At 38.9% G+C, this 18,575-nt stretch overlaps 1 non-coding gene across 1 annotated transcript; it reads left to right on the plus strand.

The window, feature by feature from the left end:
• Positions 1–2,326: 2,326 nt before the first annotated feature.
• On the plus strand, positions 2,327–2,430 carry LOC112764300 (small nucleolar RNA R71). The gene has a single exon (XR_003183091.1). It is a non-coding gene; the product is annotated as a small nucleolar RNA R71 (small nucleolar RNA).
• Positions 2,431–18,575: the final 16,145 nt, after the last annotated feature.

Genomic DNA, 18,575 nt, shown 5'->3' on the forward strand with positions numbered 1-18,575 from the left:
CGTCTTGAGCTAAAGTCTCTGCCCACTTCACACTTTCTCTCTGCAAGTAAGCCAAGCCCAATTGAAGAAAGGAACTGCTTCAAGTTCAAAGATCCAGAGGCCCAAGACTTGAAGAGCTAACTAGAAGCTAAGAAGAGTAGTATATATAGGAGTAGTTTTGAAATAGAGAGGAGCTTTTTGGGAGGAGCTAGGAAAGAGAACTACTCTTTGTATTTACCTTCTTTGCACTTCTAGCTTTATTATGTATTCTCCATCTTTGATGTTGATTTCTAGAGCTATGAACAACTAAACCCTTTCATTGGGTTAGGGAGCTCTGTTGTAATTTGATGGATCAATACTAATTTTCTTATTCTTCTTCTATCTTTCCTTTTGATTTTACTTGAAAGCTTTCGATCTTCATCCAATTGGATAGTTATCTTGGAAAAGAAGCTATTCAAACATGGATCTCTTCGGATCCTTGAAAGAGGAATGAAGAGATTAGCTAGAAATGCTTTCTCATGCTGGACCAAATTGAGTGTGGATGGGTATGTGGCTATAACCCTCTAAGCATTTGATTTGGGAAGTGCATGTGGTATAATCAGTGACCACACTTCATCTCTTCTCATGAGCAATTGACCAAGGAATTGGCTATTGATCAAGATTTGAGAGATTGAATTGCAAGAAATTGTGATTCAATCACTTAAGATTGCCAAGGAGATCAATGAGTGCATTGATTGAGGAAGAGATGAAAATGAAATTGATCCAGAGAATGCAACATCTCCTAAGCCCAATGAACTCCCCATTTCTGATCTTACCCATTCTCTTTATTTTCTGCAATTTACTTTTATGAGCAATTCCCCCATTCCCATTTACAATTCTGCTATTTACTTTCAGTCATTTACTTTCTCTCCATTTTAATTTCTGCAATTATCAACTCTATTCATGGATTCACTCAACTAGATCATTCCTCTAATTAAAGTTGCTTGATTAATTAATCCCTGTGGGATTCGACCTCACTCTATTGTGAGTTTTTACTTTACGACAAATTCAGTACACTTGCCGAATGGGAATTTTTTGAGAGACAAGTTTTACCCCGATCAGTTGTACCTCAATGATTCCCAGCTTTTCCATTACAGAGAGTGGCATAAGATTTATCCCTGACCCCAGATCACACAGAGCTTTTGCAAAGGTCATGGTGCCTATGGTGCAAGGTATCAAAAACTTGCTAGGATCTTGTTTCTTTTGAGGTAGAGTTTGCTGAATCCAGGTGTCCAGTTCACTAATGAGCAAGGGAGGTTCACTTTCCCAAGTCTCATTACCAAACAACTTGGCATTCAGCTTCATGATAGCTCCTAAATATTGAGCAACTTGCTCTCCAGTCACATCTTCATCCTCTTCAGAGGAAGAATAGTCTTTAGAGCTCATGAATGGCAAAAGGAGATTTAATGGAATCTCTATGGTCTATATATGAGTCTCAGATTCCTTTGGATCCTTGATAGGAAACTCCTTCTTGCTTGAGGGACGTCCCAGGAGGTCTTCCTCACTAGGATTTTCGTCCTCCTTCTCCCTTGTGCATTCGGCCATATTGATTATATCAATGGCCTTGCACTCTCCTTTTGGATTCTCTTCTGTATTACTTGGGAGAATACTGGGAGGACTTTAACTGACTTTCTTACTCAACTGGCCCACTTGTGCCTCCAGATTTCTAATGGAGGATCTTGTTTCACTCATGAAACTGAAAGTGGCCTTTGACAGATCAGAGACTAGATTGGCTAAATTAGAAGTGTTTTGTTAAGAATTCTCTATCTGTTGCTGAGAATATGATAGAAAAGGCTTGCTATTGCTCAGCCTATTGCGTCCACCATTGTTAAAGCCTTGTTGAGGCTTTTGTTGATCCTTCCATGAGAAATTTGGATGATTTCTCCATGATGAGTTATAGGTGTTTCCATAAGGTTCACCCATGTAATTAACCTCTGCCATGGCAGGATTCTCATGATCATAAGCTTCTTCAGAAGCTGCCTCCTTAGTACTGTTGGATGCATGTTGCCATCCATTCAGACTTTGAGAGATCATGTTGAGTTGCTGAGTCAACACTTTGTTCTGAGCCAATATGGCATTCAGAGCATCAATTTCAAGAACTCCTTTCTTCTGAGGCGTCCCATTATTCACGGAATTCCTCTCAGAAGAGTACATGAATTGGTTATTTGTAACCATGTCAATGAGTTCTTGAGCCTCTTCAGGCGTTTTCTTTAGGTGAATAGATCCACCTGTAGAATGGTCCAATGACATTTTCGAAAATTCAGATAGACCATAATAGAATATATCTAATATGGTCCATTCTGAAAACATGTCAGTTGGACATCTTTTGGTCAACTGCTTGTATCTTTCCCAAGCTTCATAGAGGGATTCACCATCTTTTTGTTTGAAGGTTTGAACATCCACTCTCAGCTTGCTCTGCTTTTGAGGAGGAAAGAATTTATCCAAGAAGGCAATGACCAGCTTATCCCAAGAGTCCAGGCTATCCTTGGGTTGTGAATCCAACCATATTCTAGCTCTGTCTCTTACAGCAAAAGGGAAAAGCATGAGTCTGTAGACTTCAGGATCAACTCCATTCGTCTTTACAGTCTCACAGATCTGCAAGAACTCAGTTAAAAACTAATAAGGATCTTCAGATGGATGTTCATAAAACTTGCAGTTTTGTTGCATTAAAGCAACTAGCTGAGGTTTCAGCTCAAAGTTATTGGCTCCAATGGCAGGAATGGAGATGTGGTAGACGAAATTGTGATCAACAATTTTAGCTCTTTTGTATGTGCACAAAAACATTAACTCAGCACTTTCTTTTCACAACTCCGTTCAACTAACCAGCAAGTGTACTGGGTCGTCCAAGTAATAAACCTTACGCGTGTAAGGGTCGATCCCACAGAGATTGTTGGTATGAAGCAAGCTATGGTCACCTTGTAAATCTCAGTTAGGCAGATTAAAATTGGTTTATGGATTTTCGAATAATTAATAGTAAATAGAAAATAAAAAGGGATAGAAATACTTATGTAAATCAATAGTGGAAATTTCAGATAGGCGTATGGAGGTGCTGTGCTCCTCTTGAAACTCTACTTCACTACTCGCTCTTTCTTCAATCCTTCTTACTCCTTTCAATGGCAAGCTGTATGTAGGGCATCACCATCATCAATGGCTACTTTTAATCCTCTCGGGAAAATGGTCCTATGCTCTGTCACTGCACGGCTAATCGTCTGGAGGAATCACCCTTGGTTGATGGCTACATCCCATCCTCTCAGTGAAAATGGTCCAAATGCTCTGTCACAGCACGGCTAATCATCTGTCGGTTCTCAATCAGGTTGGAATAGAATCCCTTGATTCTTTTGCGTTTGTCATCACGCCCAGCCTTCAGGAGTTTGAAGCTCGTCACAGTCATTCAATACCGGAATCCTACTCGGAATACCACAGACAAGGTTAGACTTTCCGAATTCCCGGGATCCTACTCGGAATACCACAGACAAGGTTAGACTTTCCGGATCCCCATGAATGCCGCCATCTATCTAGCGTATACCACGAAGATTCTGTTGGGGAATCTAAGAGATATGCGCCCGGCCTAAGGTAGAACGGAAGTGGTTGTCAATCACGCGCGTTCATAGGTGAGAATGATGATGAGTGTCACGGATCATCACATTCATCAATTGTTGTGCAACGTATATCTTGGAATAAGAATAAGAGAGAATTGAATGAAAAGTAATAGTAATTGTATTAAAACTTGAGGTACAGCAGAGCTCCACACCCTTAATCTATGGTGTGCAGAAACTCCACCGTTGAAAATACATAAGCGAAGGGTTCAGGCATGGCCGAATGGCCAGCCCCCCAAAACATGCTCAATGGCCTCCTAAGATGAAGAATAAAACAAAACTGAGACCAAAGATGAAACGTGGTCAAAAAGACATCTAATACAATAGTTAGCTCCTAGGGTTTACATGAGTAAGTAATTGATGCTTAAATCCACTTCCGGGGCCCACTTGGTGTATGTTTAGGCTGAGCTTGATCTATCCACGAGCTGAGGCTTTTCTTGGAGTTGAACTCCAAGTTATGACGTGTTTTGGGCGTTCAACTCCGGATCATGACGTTTTTCTGTCGTTTAACTCTAGACAGCAGCATGTACTTGGCGTTCAACGCCAAGTTACGTCGTCAATTTCCGAATAAAGTATGGCTATTATATATTGCTGGAAAGCTCTGGATGTCTACTTTTCAACGCCGTTGAGAGCGAGCCATTTAGAGTTTTGTAGCTCCAGAAAATCCAATTCGAGTGCAGGGAGGTCAGATTCCAACAGCATCAGCAGTCCTTTTGTCAGGCTTTTTCAGAGTTTTGCTCAAGTCCCTCAATTTCAGCCAGAATTTACCTGAAATCATAGAAAAACACACAAACTCATAGTAAAGTCCAGAAATGTGAATTTAACATAAAACTAATGAAAACATCCCTAAAAGTAGCTTGAACTTACTAAAAACTACCTAAAAACAATGCCAAAAAGCGTATAAATTATCCGCTCATCAAGATGCTTCTTCCATCAAATTTGGACGTTGGCTTTGTGAAGTCACCAAGCATTCTCCTTGCATTATTATTTTTTTCGACTGCCATCTCCTTCTCTTGTTCTAATGTTTCTGAAAGGTTACCTTTAGATTGTTGTAACTTAGCTTCTGTTAATTTTCTCTTTAGAGTCCTTTCAGGTTCTGGATCAATTTCAACAAGAGTGCCTTTTTCCTTGTTCCTGCTCATATGAAAGAGAAAAAAACAAGAAAAGAAAGAGAAATCCTTTATGTCACAGTATAGAGATTCCTTTATGTTAGTAGAAGAAGAAAGGGAAGAAGAATGAAGAAGAGTGGGTTCGGATATTTAGATGGAGAGAGGTGAAGAGAAGTGTTAGTAATTAAATAATTAAATAGAGTAAGAAAAGCGAGGGCAAATTTCGAAAATAATTTTGAAAAAGGGGTTAGTAATTTTCGAAAATTAGAAATAAGATAAGATTAAAATTAAAATTTAAAATAAAAAGAATTTTTGAAAAAGAGATGAGATATTTTCGAAAATTAGAGAGGGAAGAGTAGTTAGGTGGTTTTGAAAAAGATAAGAAACAAACAAAAAGTTAGTTGGTTGATTGAAAAAGATATTAAAATCAAATTTGAAAAGATAAGAAGATAAGAGGTTAGATAAGATATTTTGAAATCAAATTTTTAAAAAAGATAAAATTTTTGAAAAAGATAAGATAAAAGATAAAATCATTTAATTCAAAAATTTTAAAATTACTTACTTCACTAACAAGAAACTACAAGATAAGATTCTAGAACTTAAAGATTGAACCTTTCTTAACAAGAAAGTAACAAACTTCAAATTTTTGAATCAATCGCATTAATTGTTAATGATTTTTCGAAAATTAGATATAATGATAAGAAAAAGATTTTGAAAATTATTTTGAGAAAGATTTTTTGAAATTTTCAAAAAATAGAAAAAAAATGAAAAAGATATAATTTTTGAAAAAGATTTTTGAAAAGATAAGATTTTTAAAATTGAAATTTTGACTTGACTTGTAAGAAACCACTAATTTTAAAAAATTTTTGACCAAGTCAACCCAAAATTTCGAAAATTTGGAGGGAAATAAGGAAAAGATATTTTTTTTATTTTTGAATTTTTAATGAAGAGAGAGAAAAACACAAATATGACCCAAAACATAAAAATTTTGGATAAAAAAACATCATGCATGCAAGAACACTATGAATGTCAAGATGAACTCCAAGAACACTTTGAAGATCATGATGAACATCAAGAACATATTTTTGAAAAATTTTTGATGCAAAGAAAACATGCAAGACACCAAACTTAGAAATCTTTAATGCATGGACTCTAACAAACAAAAAATGCATATGAAAAACAACAAACAACACAAAACAAGAAAACATCAAGATCAAACAAGAAGACTTGTCAAGAACAACTTGAAGATCATGAAGAACACCATGAATGCATGAATTTTCGAAAAATGCAAGAAAATTTTTTTTAAGGCATGCAATTGACACCAAACTTAAAACATGACACAAGACTCAAACAAGAAACACAAAATATTTTTGATTTTTATGATTTTATTAATTTCTTTTGTATTTTTATTTATTTTTTCGAAAAACATTATTAGAAAAACGAAAAATAAATAAAAAAAATTTTGAAATATTTTTTGAAAACTTTTTGAAAAGAAAATTACCTAATCTGAGCAACAAGATGAACCGTCAGTTGTTCAAACTCAACAATCCCCAGCAACGGCGCCAAAAACTTGGTGGACGAAATTGTGATAAAAGAGTTCCAGGCACTGTTAGAGAAGCTCACAACTCCATTCAACTTAACCAGCAAGTGTACTGGGTCATCCAAGTAATACCTTACGTGAGTAAGGGTCGATCCCACAGAGATTGTTGGTATGAAGCAAGCTATGGTCACCTTGTAAATCTCAGTTAGGTAGATTAAAAGGTTATGGGTTTCGAAAATTAATAATAAATAGAAAATAAAAAGGGATAGAAATACTTATGTAAATCAATAGTGGGAATTTCAGATAGGCATGTGGAGATGCTAGAATCCTTTCGAATCTCTACTTTCTTATTGCTTTCATCCAATCCTTCTTACTCCTTTCCATGGCAAGCTGTATGTAGGGCATCACCATGATCAATGGCTACTTTTAATCCTCTCGGAAAAATGGTCCTATGCGCTGTCACTGCACGGCTAATCGTCTGGAGGCATCACCCTTGTTGATGGCTACATCCCATCCTCTCAGTGAAAATGGTCCAAATGCTCTGTCACAGCATGGCTAATCATCTGTCGGTTCTCAATCAGGTTGGAGTAGAATCCATTGATTCTTTTGCGTTTGTCATCACGCCCAGCCTTCAGGAGTTTGAAGCTCGTCACAGTCATTCAATACCGGAATCTTACTCGGAATACCACAGACAAGGTTAGACTTTCCAGATTCCCAGAATCCTACTCGGAATATCACAGTCAAGGTTAGACTTTTCGGATCCCCATGAATGTTGCCATCTATCTAGCTTATACCACGAAGATTCTGTTGGGGAATCTAAGAGATATGCGCCCGACCTAGAGTAGAACGGAAGTGGTTGTCAATCACGTGCGTTCATAAGTGAGAATGATGATGAGTGTCATGGATCATCACATTCATCAAAGTGTTGTGCAACGTATATCTTGGAATAAGAATAGAAGAGAATTGAATAGAAAGTAATAATAATTGTATTGAAACTTGAGGTACAGCAGAGCTCCACACCCTTAATCTATGGTGTGCAGAAACTCCACTGTTGAAAATACATAAGTGAAAGGTTCAGGCATGGCCGAATGGCCAGCCCCCATGGTCTAAGGACTAGGCGTCCAGAGATGTCTAATACACTAGTAAAAAGTCCTATTTATAATAAACTAGCTACTAGGGTTTACATGAGTAAGTAATTGATGCATAAATCCACTTCCGGGGCCCACTTGGTGTATGTTTGGGCTGAGCTTGATCTATCCACGAGCTGAGGCGTTTATTGGAGTTGAACTCCAAGTTATAACGTGTTTTGGGCATTCAACTCCAGATCATGATGTGTTTCTGGCATTTAACTCCAAGTTGTACTTGGCATTCAACGCCAAGTTACGAAGTCAATTTCCGAATAAAGTATGGACTATTATATATTGCTGGAAAGCTCTGGATGTCTACTTTGCAATGCCAGTGAGAGCGCGCCAATTAGATTTCTGTAGCTCCAGAAAATTCATTTCGAGTGCAGGGAGGTCAGATTCCAACAGCATCAGCAGTCATTTTGTCAGCCTTTTTCAGAGTTTTGCTCAAGTCCCTCAATTTCAGCCAGAAATTACCTGAAATCACAGAAAAACACACAAACTCTTAGTACAGTCCAGAAATGTGAATTTAACATAAAAACTAATGAAAACACCCCTAAAAGTAGCTTGAACTTACTAAAAACTACCTAAAAACAATGCCAAAAAGCGTATAAATTATCCGCTCATCAAATATATACAAAAACATCAATGCATATGGTTTACACATGATTAATACATGAGTATGTACCCAATTCCCAAGATTTTCAACACAAATACAAAATATACTTTTATCTCTACCCAATGTTCCCAACTTTCCTAAAATCAAATAATAAATACTCTCACTAGCCTAAGCTAATCAAAGATCCAAATTAAGGACATTTATTGTTTTTCACTTAGGCTTGTAATGTGCTACAATTAAGAATTAGTGGGTTAAGCATAGGCTCAAAATTGGTTAACAATGGAAGGTAAAAGGTAAGCTATTTGAACAATGGCCTCAATCATATAAATGCATGTATACATAAAATAATGGATGATGAGCGGATAATTTATACGCTTTTTGGCATTGTTTTTAGTATGTTCTAGATAGTTTTTAGTATATTTTTATTAGTTTTTAGTTAAAATTCACTTTTCTGGACTTTACTATGAGTTTGTGTGTTTTTCTGTGATTTCAGGTATTTTTTGGCTGAAATTGAGGGACTTGAGCAAAAATCTGATTCAGAGACTAAAATTGGATTTTCTGGAGCTACAGAAGCGCAATTGGTACGCTCTCAACGGCGTTGGAAAGTAGACATCCTGGGCTTTCCAGCAATATATAATTATCCATACTTTGTCCAAGATTTGATGGCCCAAACCGGCGTTCAAAGTCACCATCAGAATTCCCAGCGTTAAACGCCGGAACTGGCACAAGAATGGGAGTTAAACGCCCAAACTGGCACAAAAGCTGGCGTTTAACTCCAGGATAAGTCTCTACACGAAAATGCTTCAATGCTCAGCCCAAGCACACACCAAGTGGGCCTGGAAGTGGATTTTTATGTCATTTACTCATCTCTGTAAACCCTAGGCTACTAGTTCTTTATAAATAAGACCTTTTACTATTGTATTTTCATCTTTTGATCATGTTTTTATGATTGAAACCTCTTTGGGAGGCTGGCCATTCGGCCATGCCTAGACCTTGTTCTTATGTATTTTCAACGGTGGAGTTTCTACACATACACCATAGATTAAGGTGTGGAGCTCTGCTGTACCTCGAGTATTAATTCAATTACTATTGTTCTTCTATTCAATTCCGCTTGTTCTTGTTCTAAGATATCACTTGTTCTTCAACTTGATGAATGTGATGATCCGCGACACTCATCATCATTCTCACCTATGAACGTGTGCCTGACAACCACCTCCGTTCTACCTTAGATTGGGTGGATATCTCTTGGATTCTTTAACCGGAATCTTCGTGGTATAAGCTAGAACTGATGGCGGCATTCAAGAGAATCCGGAAGGTCTAAACCTTGTCTGTGGTATTCTGAGTAGGATTCAATGATTGAGACTGTGACGAGCTTCAAACTCCTGAAGGCTGGGCGTTAGTGATAGACGCAAAAGAATCACTGGATTCTATTTCGACCTGATTGAGAACCGATAGATGATTAGCCGTGCCGTGACAGGGTGCGTTGAACATTTTCACTGAGAGGATGGGAGGTAGCCACTGACAACGGTGAAACCCTACATACAGCTTACCGTGGAAAGGAGTAAGAAGGATTAGATGAAGACAGTAGGAAAGCAGAGAGACGGAAGGGACCAAGCATCTTCATACGCTTATCTGAAATTCCCACCAATGAATTACATAAGTATCTCTATCTTTATCTTTATGTTTTATTCATCATTCATGACCATTTGAGTTTGCCTGACTAAGATTTACAAGGTGACCATAGCTTGCTTCATACCAACAATCTCTGTGGGATCGACCCTTACTCGCGTAAGGTTTATTACTTGGACGACCCAGTACACTTGCTGGTTAGTTGTGCGAAGTTGTGTTTATGCCATGGTATTGAACACCAAGTTTTTGGATTCATTATCGGGGATTATTGGAGTTGTAGTGATCACAATTTCGTCCACCAAATTTTTGGCGCCGTTGCCGGGGATTGTTGAGTTTGGACAACTGACGGTTCATCTTGTTGCTTAGATTAGGTATTTTTCAGAATTCTTAAGAATGAATTCTAGAGTTTCATGATGATCTGTTGAAGTCTGGCTGGAGGTGAAGCCATGTCTAATTTTATTGGACCGAGGTTTCAACTTATCATCACAAGAGCTTGTTGATTTCTATCATTCTTGCTGTTGGAGCAGTGATCTGCTAAGGCTTGGCTGGCCATTGGCCATGTCTAGTGTTTTGGACCGGAGCTTTCTTTGAAAGCTTGGCTGGCTATGAAGCCATGTCTAATTCCTGGACCGGAGTCTTAGACTAGCATTGCAATGATTCCTGGAATTCTCATTAAGAATTTTGATACCTTTATTTTCTTTTTCCGCTTAATTTTCGAAAAAAAATCCAAAAATATATTTCTTGTTTGAGTCTAGAGTCTCATGTTAAGTTTGGTGTCAATTGCATGTTTCTGTTCTTTTTGCATTCATGCATGTGTCTTCATTAATCTTCAAGTTGTTCTTGATGGTCTCATTGCTCTGATTTTTAAATTCTCTTGACTTGAGTGTTTATGTGTCTCATATGCATTCTCATTTTGTTAGTGTTAGTAGTATACAAACTGCTAAGTTTGGTGTCTTGCATGCATTGTTATTTGATTTTAGTTGCATTTTGATTATTCCTCATTATTAAAAATCCAAAAATATTTTTATTTGGGTCTTTTCAAGTCAATAATACAGAGGATTGAAGATTCAGAACATTCAGCAGAGGAATTACACAGAAAAAAAACTGGGCGTTCAAAACGCCCAGTAAGGAAGACAAACTGGCGTTTAAACGCCAGCCAGGGTGCCTGGCTGGGCGTTTAACGCCCAAAAGGGTAGTGGTTTGGGCGTTAAACGCCAGAATGTGCACCATTCTGGGCGTTTAACGCCAGGATGGCACAAGAGGGAAGATTCTATTTTTTTTTTCAAATTTTTTTTGGTTTTCAAAATCTTTTCAAAATCAAATGTTTTTTCAAATCATATCTTCTCAATCACATCTTTTTAAAACCAATCATATCTTCTTAACCACATCTTTTTCAAAATAGTTTTCAATCAAATCTTTTTTATTTCTAATTTCAAAATCTTTTTCAAAAATCACTTTACTTCTTTCTCAATCTTGGTTTTCGAAAATCAATTAAAGTTTTTCAAAATGTTTTTAAAATCTTTTTAATATTTTCGAAAATTTCTTCCCCTCTTCTCACATCCTTCTATTTATGGACTAACACTATTCCTTAATGCACAATTCGAACTCCATCTTTCTTGATAAGTTCAAATTTTCTACCTCTTCCTTCCATTTTTCTTTTCCTCTGACACCTCAAGGAATCTCTATACTGTGACATAGAGGATTCCATATTTTCTTGTTCTCTTCTCTTTCATATGAGCATGAGCAAAGATAAAAGCATTCTTGTTGAGGCTGATCCTGAACCTGAAAGGACCTTGAAGTGAAAGCTAAGAGAAGCTAAGGCACAATTCTCTATAGAGGACCTAACAGAAATCTTCAAAGAAGAAGAACCCATGGCAGCCGAAAACAACAACAATGCCAACAATGCAAGGAAGGTGCTGGGTGACTTTACTGCACCTACTCCCGACTTTTATGGGAGAAGCATCTCTACCCTGCCATTGGAGCAAACAACTTTGAGCTTAAGCCTCAATTAGTTTCTCTAATGCAACAGAATTGCAAGTTCCATGGACTTCCATTGGAAGATCCTCATCAGTTTTTAGCTGAATTCTTGCAAATCTGTGACACTGTCAAGACTAATGGGGTTGACCCTGAGGTCTACAGACTTATGCTATTCCCTTTTGCTATAAGAGACAGAGCTAGGATATGGTTGGACTCACAACCTAAAGAAAGCCTGAACTCTTGGGAAAAGCTAATCAATGCCTTCTTGGCAAAGTTCTTTCCACCTCAAAATTGAGTAAACTTAGAGTGGAAGTCCAAACCTTCAGACAGAAGGAAGGAGAATCCCTCTATGATGCTTGGGAAAGATACAAACAATTAATCAGAAAGTGTCCCTCTGATATGGTTTCTGAATGGAGCATCATAGGTATTTTCTATGATGGTCTGTCTGAACTGTCCAAGATGTCTTTGGATAGCTCTGCTGGAGGATCTCTTCATCTGAAGAAGACGCCTACAGAAGCTCAAGAGCTAATTGAAATGGTTGCAAATAACCAATTCATGTACACTTCTGAAAGGAATCCTGTGAACAATGGGACTAATCAGAAGAAAGGAGTTCTTGAGATTGATACTCTGAATGCCATATTGGCTCAGAACAAGATATTGACTCAGCAAGTCAATTTGATTTCTCAAAGTCTGTCTGGAATGCAAAATGCACCAGGCAGTACTAAGGAAGCTTCATCTGAAGAAGAAGCTTATGATCCTGAGAACCCTTCAATGGAAGAGGTGAATTACATGGGAGAACCCTATGGAAACACCTATAATCCTTCATGGAGAAATCATCCAAATCTCTCATGGAAGGATCAACAGAGACCTCAACAAGGTTTCAACAATAATAACGGTGGAAGAAACAGGTTTAGCAATAGCAAGCCTTTTCCATCATCTTCTCAGCAACAGACAGAGAGTTCTAAGCAGAACCACTCTGACTTAGTAACCATGGTCTCTGATCTAATCAAAACCACTCAAAGTTTCATGACTGAAACAAGGTCCTCCATTAGAAATTTGGAGGCACAAGTGGGTCACCTGAGCAAGAAAATTACTGAACTCCCTCCTAGTACTCTTCCAAGCAATACAGAAGAAAATCCAAAAGGAGAGTGCAAGGCCATCAACATGGCTGAATTTGGAGAGGAGGGAGAGGCAGTGAACGCCACTGAGGAGGACCTCAATGGATGTCCACTGGCCTCCAATGAGTTCCCCAATGAGGAACCATGGGAATCTGAGGCTCCCACTGAGACCATAGAGATCCCATTGGATTTACTTCTGCCATTCATGAGCTCTGATGAGTATTCTTCCTCTGAAGAGGATGAGTATGTCACTGAAGAGCAAGTTGCTAAATACCTTGGAGCAATCATGAAGCTAAATAACAAGTTATTTGGTAATGAGACTTGGGAGGATGAACCCCCTTTGCTCACCAAAGAATTGGATGACTTGTCTAGGCAGAAACTGCCTCAAAAGAGACAGGATCCTGGGAAGTTTTTAATACCTTGTACCATAGGCACCATGACCTTCAAGAAGGCCTTGTGTGACCTAGGGTCAAGTGTAAACCTTATGCCTCTCTCTGTAATGGAGAAGCTAGGGATCTTTGAGGTGCAAGCTACAAAAATCTCACTAGAGATGGCAGACAATTCAAGAAAACAAGCTTATGGACTTGTAGAGGATGTTCTGGTAAAAGTTGAAGACCATTACATCCCTGCTGATTTCATAGTCCTAGAGACTAGGAAGTGCATGGATGAATCCATCATCCTTGGCAGACCCTTCCTAGCCACAGCAAAGGCTGTGATTGATGTTGATAGAGGAGAAATTGATAATTCAAGTGAATGAAGAGTCCTTTGTGTTTAAGACACAAGGATATCCCTCTATCACCATGGAGAGGAAGCATGAAGAGCTCCTCTCAAAACAGAGTCAAACAGAGCCCCCACAGTCAAACTCTAAGTTTGGTGTTGGGAGGCCACAACCAACCTCTAAGTTTGGTGTTGAACCCCAACATTCAAACTCTAAGTTTGGTGTTGGGAGGTTCCAACATTGCTCTGAGCATCTCTGAGGCTCCATGAGAGCTCACTGTCAAGCTACTGACATTAAAGAAGCGCTTGTTGGGAGGCAACCCAATGTTATATTTTATCTATTTTCCTTTGTTATTTTATGTTTTCTTTAGGTTGATGATCATGAGAAGTCACAAAATCAATTGAAAAAGCAAAAACAGAATGAAAAACAGAAAGAAAAACAGCACACCCTGGAAGAAGATCTTGTTGGCGTTTAAACGCCAGTAAGGCTAGCAGATGGGCGTTTAACGCCCAGTCTGGCACCATTCTGGGCGTTTAACGCCAGAAAGGGGCACCGGACTGGCGTTAAACGCCAGTAAAGGGCAAGAAGTTGGCGTTAAACGCCAGAAATGGGCACCAGCCCGGCGTTTAATGCCAGAATTAGCATAAAGAGCAATTTTGCTCGCCACTTGGTGCAGGGATGACTTTTCCTTGACACCTCAGGATCTGTGGACCCCACAGGATCCCCACCTACCCCACCACTCTCCCTCTTCCCCAAAAAACCCTTCACCTATCAAATCCCATCTTTCTCTTCACCACTCACATCCATCCTTCATAAAACCCCACCTACCTCACCATTCAAATTCAAAACACTTTCCCTCCCAAACCCACCCTCCCATAACCGAACCCTACCCCTCTCCCCACCCCTATATAAACCCATCTTCACTCCTTCATTTTCACACAACCTAAACACTACCTCTCCCCCTTTGGCCGAACCACAAAGCCATCTCCATCTCCTTCATTTCTTCTTCTTCTACTCTCTTCTTTCTTCTTTTGCTCGAGGACGATCAACCTTTTAAGTTTGGTGTGGTAAAAGCATTGCTTTTTGTTTTTTCATAACCATTTATGGCATCCAAGGCTGGAGAAACCTCTAGGAAGAGGAAAGGGAAGGCAAAAGCTTTCACCTCCGAGTCATGGGAGATGGAGAGATTCATCTCAAGGGTGCATCAAGACCACTTCTATGAAGTTGTGGCCTTGAAGAAGGTGATCCCCGAGGTCCCTTTCAAACTCAAAAAGAGTGAATATCCAGAGATCCGACATGAGATCCGAAGAAGAGGTTGGGAAGTTCTTACCAACCCCATTCAATAAGTCGGAATCTTAATGGTTCAAGAATTCTATGCCAATGCATGAATCACCAAGAACCATGATCAAAGTGTGAACCCGGACCCAAAGAATTGGCTTACTATGGTTTGGGGGAAATACTTGGATTTTAGTTCGGAAAATGTAAGGTTGGCATTCAACTTGCCCATGATGCAAGGAGATGAACACCCTTACACTAGAAGGGTCAACTTTGATCAAAGGTTGGACCAAGTCTTCACAGTCATTTGTGAAGAGGGCGCGCCCAATGGAAGAGAGATTCAAGAGGAAAGCCGGTTCAACTGAGAAGGCATGACCTCAAGCCTGTGGCTAGGGGATGGTTGGAGTTTATCCAACGCTCAATCATTCCCACTAGCAATCGGTCTGAAGTTACTATAGACCGGGCTATCATGATTCATAGCATCATGATTGGAGAAGAAATAGAAGTTCATGAGGTGATATCCCAAGAACTTTATAAGGTGGCGGACAAGTCCTCTACCTTGGCAAGGTTAGCCTTTCCTCATCTCATTTGTCACCTCTGTTATTCAGTTGGAGTTGACATAGAGGGAGACATCCCTATTGATGAGGACAAGCCCATCACTAAGAAGAGGATGGAGCAAACAAGAGACCCCTCTCATCATCAAATCCCTGAGATGCCTCAAGGGATGCACTTTCCTCCACAAAACTATTGGGAGCAACTAAACACCTCCCTAGGAGAATTGAGTTCCAACATGGGACAACTAAGGGTGGAGCACCAAGAACATTCCATCCTCCTCCATGAAATAAGAGAAGATCAAAGAATCATGAGAGAGGAGCAACAAAGACAAGGAAGAGACATTGAGGAGCTCAAGCACTCCATAGGATCTTCAAGAGGAAGAACAAGCCGCCATCACTAAGGTGGACCTGTTCTTTAATTTCCTTGTTCTTTATTTTCTGTTTTTCGAAAAATCATGCTTATGTTTATCTATGTTTGTGTCTTTTGATCATTAGTGTCTTAGTGTCTATGCCTTAAGGTTATGAATGTCCTATGAATCCATCACCTCTCTTAAATGAAAAATGTTCTTAATTGAAAAAGAGAAGAATTGCATGAATTTTGAATTTTATAACAGTTTAATTATTTTGATGTGGTGGCAATACTTTTGTTTTCTGAATGTATGCTTAAACAGTGCATATGTCTTTTGAATTTGTGGTTCATGAATGTTGGCTCTTGAAAGAATGATGAACAAGGAGACATGTTACTGAGGATCTGAAAAATCATAAAAATGATTCTTGAAGCAAGAAAAAGCAGTGAATACAAAAAAAAAAGAGAAGGAGAAAAACGAAAAAAGAAAAAAATGAAAGAAAGAGAAAGAAAGAAATAAAGTTGTGATCCAAGGAAAAAAGAGTGTGCTTAAAGACCCTGGACACCTCTAATTGGGGACTCTAGCAAAGCTGAGTCACAATCTGAAAAGGTTCACCCAATTATGTGTCTGTGGCATGTATGTATCCGGTGGTAATATACTGGAAGACAGAGTGCTTTGGGCCACGGCCAAGACTCAATAAGTAGCTGTGTTCAAGAATCATCATACTCAACTAGGAGAATCAATAACTCTATCTGGATTCTGAGTTCCTAAAGAAGCCAATCATTCTGAATTTCAAAGGATAGAGTGAGATGCCAAAACTGTTCAGAGGCAAAAAGCTAAAAGCCCCGGTCATCTAATTAATACTGATCTTCATAGATGTTTTTGGAATTCATTGTATATTCTCTTCTTTTATCTTATTTGATTTTCAGTTGCTTGAGGACAAGCAACAATTTAAGTTTGGTGTTGTGATGAGCGGATAATTTATACGCTTTTTGGCATTGTTTTTAGTATGTTTTTAGTATGTTCTAGTTAGTTTTTAATATATTTTTATTAGTTTTTAGTTAAAATTCACTTTTCTGGACTTTACTATGAGTTTGTGTGTTTTTCTGTGATTTCAGGTATTTTCTGGCTGAAATTGAGGGACTTGAGCAAAAATCTGATTCAGAGACTAAAAAGGACTGCAGATGCTGTTGGATTCTGACCTCCCTGCACTCGAATTGGATTTTCTGGAGCTACAGAAGCCCAATTGGGCGCTCTCAACGGCATTGGAAAGTAGACATCCTGGGCTTTCCAGCAATATATAATAGTCTATACTTTGCCCAAGATTTGATGGCCCAAAACGGCGTTCAAAGTCACCATCAGAATTCCCAGCGTTAAACGCCGGAACTGGCACAAGAATGGGAGTTAAACGCCCAAACTGGCACAAAAGCTGGCGTTTAACTCCAAGAGAATTCTCTACACAAAAATGCTTCAATGCTCAGCCCAAGCACACACCAAGTGGGCCCGGAAGTGGATTTTTATGTCATTTACTCATCTCTGTAAACCCTAGGCTACTAGTTCTTTATAAATAAGATCGTTTACTATTGTATTTTCATCTTTTGATCATGTTTTTATGATTGAACCCTCTTTGGGAGGATGGCCATTCGGCCATGCCTAGACCTTGTTCTTATGTATTTTCAACGGTGGAGTTTCTACACACCATAGATTAAGGTGTGGAGCTCTGCTGTACCTCGAGTATTAATGCAATTACTATTGTTCTTCTATTCAATTCCGCTTGTTCTTGTTCTAAGATATCACTTGTTCTTCAACTTGATGAATGTGATGATCCGTGACACTCATCATCATTCTCACCTATGAACGTGTGCCTGACAACCACCTCCGTTCTACCTTAGATTAGCTGGATATCTCTTGGATTCTTTCACCGGAATCTTCGTGGTATAAGCTAGAACTAATGGCGGCATTCAAGAGAATCCGGAAGGTCTAAACCTTGTTTGTGGTATTGATGAGCGGATAATTTATACGCTTTTTGGCATTGTTTTTAGGTAGTTTTTAGTAAGTTTAAGCTACTTTTAGAGATGTTTTCACTAGTTTTTATGTTAAATTCACATTTCTGGACTTTACTATGAGTTTGTGTGTTTTTCTGTGATTTCAAGTAAATTCTGGCTGAAATTGAGGGACTTGAGCAAAACTCTGAAGAAGGCTGACAAAAGGACTGCTGATGCTGTTGGAATCTGACCTCCCTGCACTCGAAATGGATTTTCTGGAGCTACAGAACTCCAATTGGCGCTCTCTCAACGGCGTTGGAAAGTAGACATCCAGAGCTTTCCAGCAATATATAATAGTCCATACTTTATTCGAAGAATAACGACGTAACTTGGCGTTGAACGCCAAGTACAAGCTGCTGTCTGGAGTTAAACGCCAGAAAAACGTCATGATCCAGAGTTGAACGCCCAAAACACGTCATAACTCGGAGTTCAACTCCAAGAGAAGCCTCAGCTCGTGGATTAATCAAGCTCAGCCCAAACATACACCAAGTGGGCCCCGGAAGTGAATTTATGCATCAATTACTTACTCATGTAAACCCTAGTAGCTAGTCTAGTATAAATAGGACATTTAACTATTGTATTAGACATCTTTGGTCTCAGTTTTGTTTTATTCTTCATCTTAGAAGACTATTGATCACGTTAGGAGGGCTGGCCATTCGGCCATGCCTGAACCCTTTGCTTATGTATTTTCAACGGTGGAGTTTCTGCACACCATAGATTAAGGGTGTGGAGCTCTGCTGTACCTCAAGTATTAATGAAGTTCTTTTTTCTTTTATTCAAATCTCTCTTATTCTTATTCCAAGATATTCATTCGTACCCAAGAACATGATGAATGTGATGATAAGTAACCCTCATTATCATTCTCACTTATGAACGCGCGTGATTGACAACCACTTCCGTTCTACA

Source organism: Arachis hypogaea, chromosome 2, assembly GCF_003086295.3.
Source record: "Arachis hypogaea cultivar Tifrunner chromosome 2, arahy.Tifrunner.gnm2.J5K5, whole genome shotgun sequence".
Classification (NCBI taxonomy): domain Eukaryota; kingdom Viridiplantae; phylum Streptophyta; class Magnoliopsida; order Fabales; family Fabaceae; genus Arachis; species Arachis hypogaea.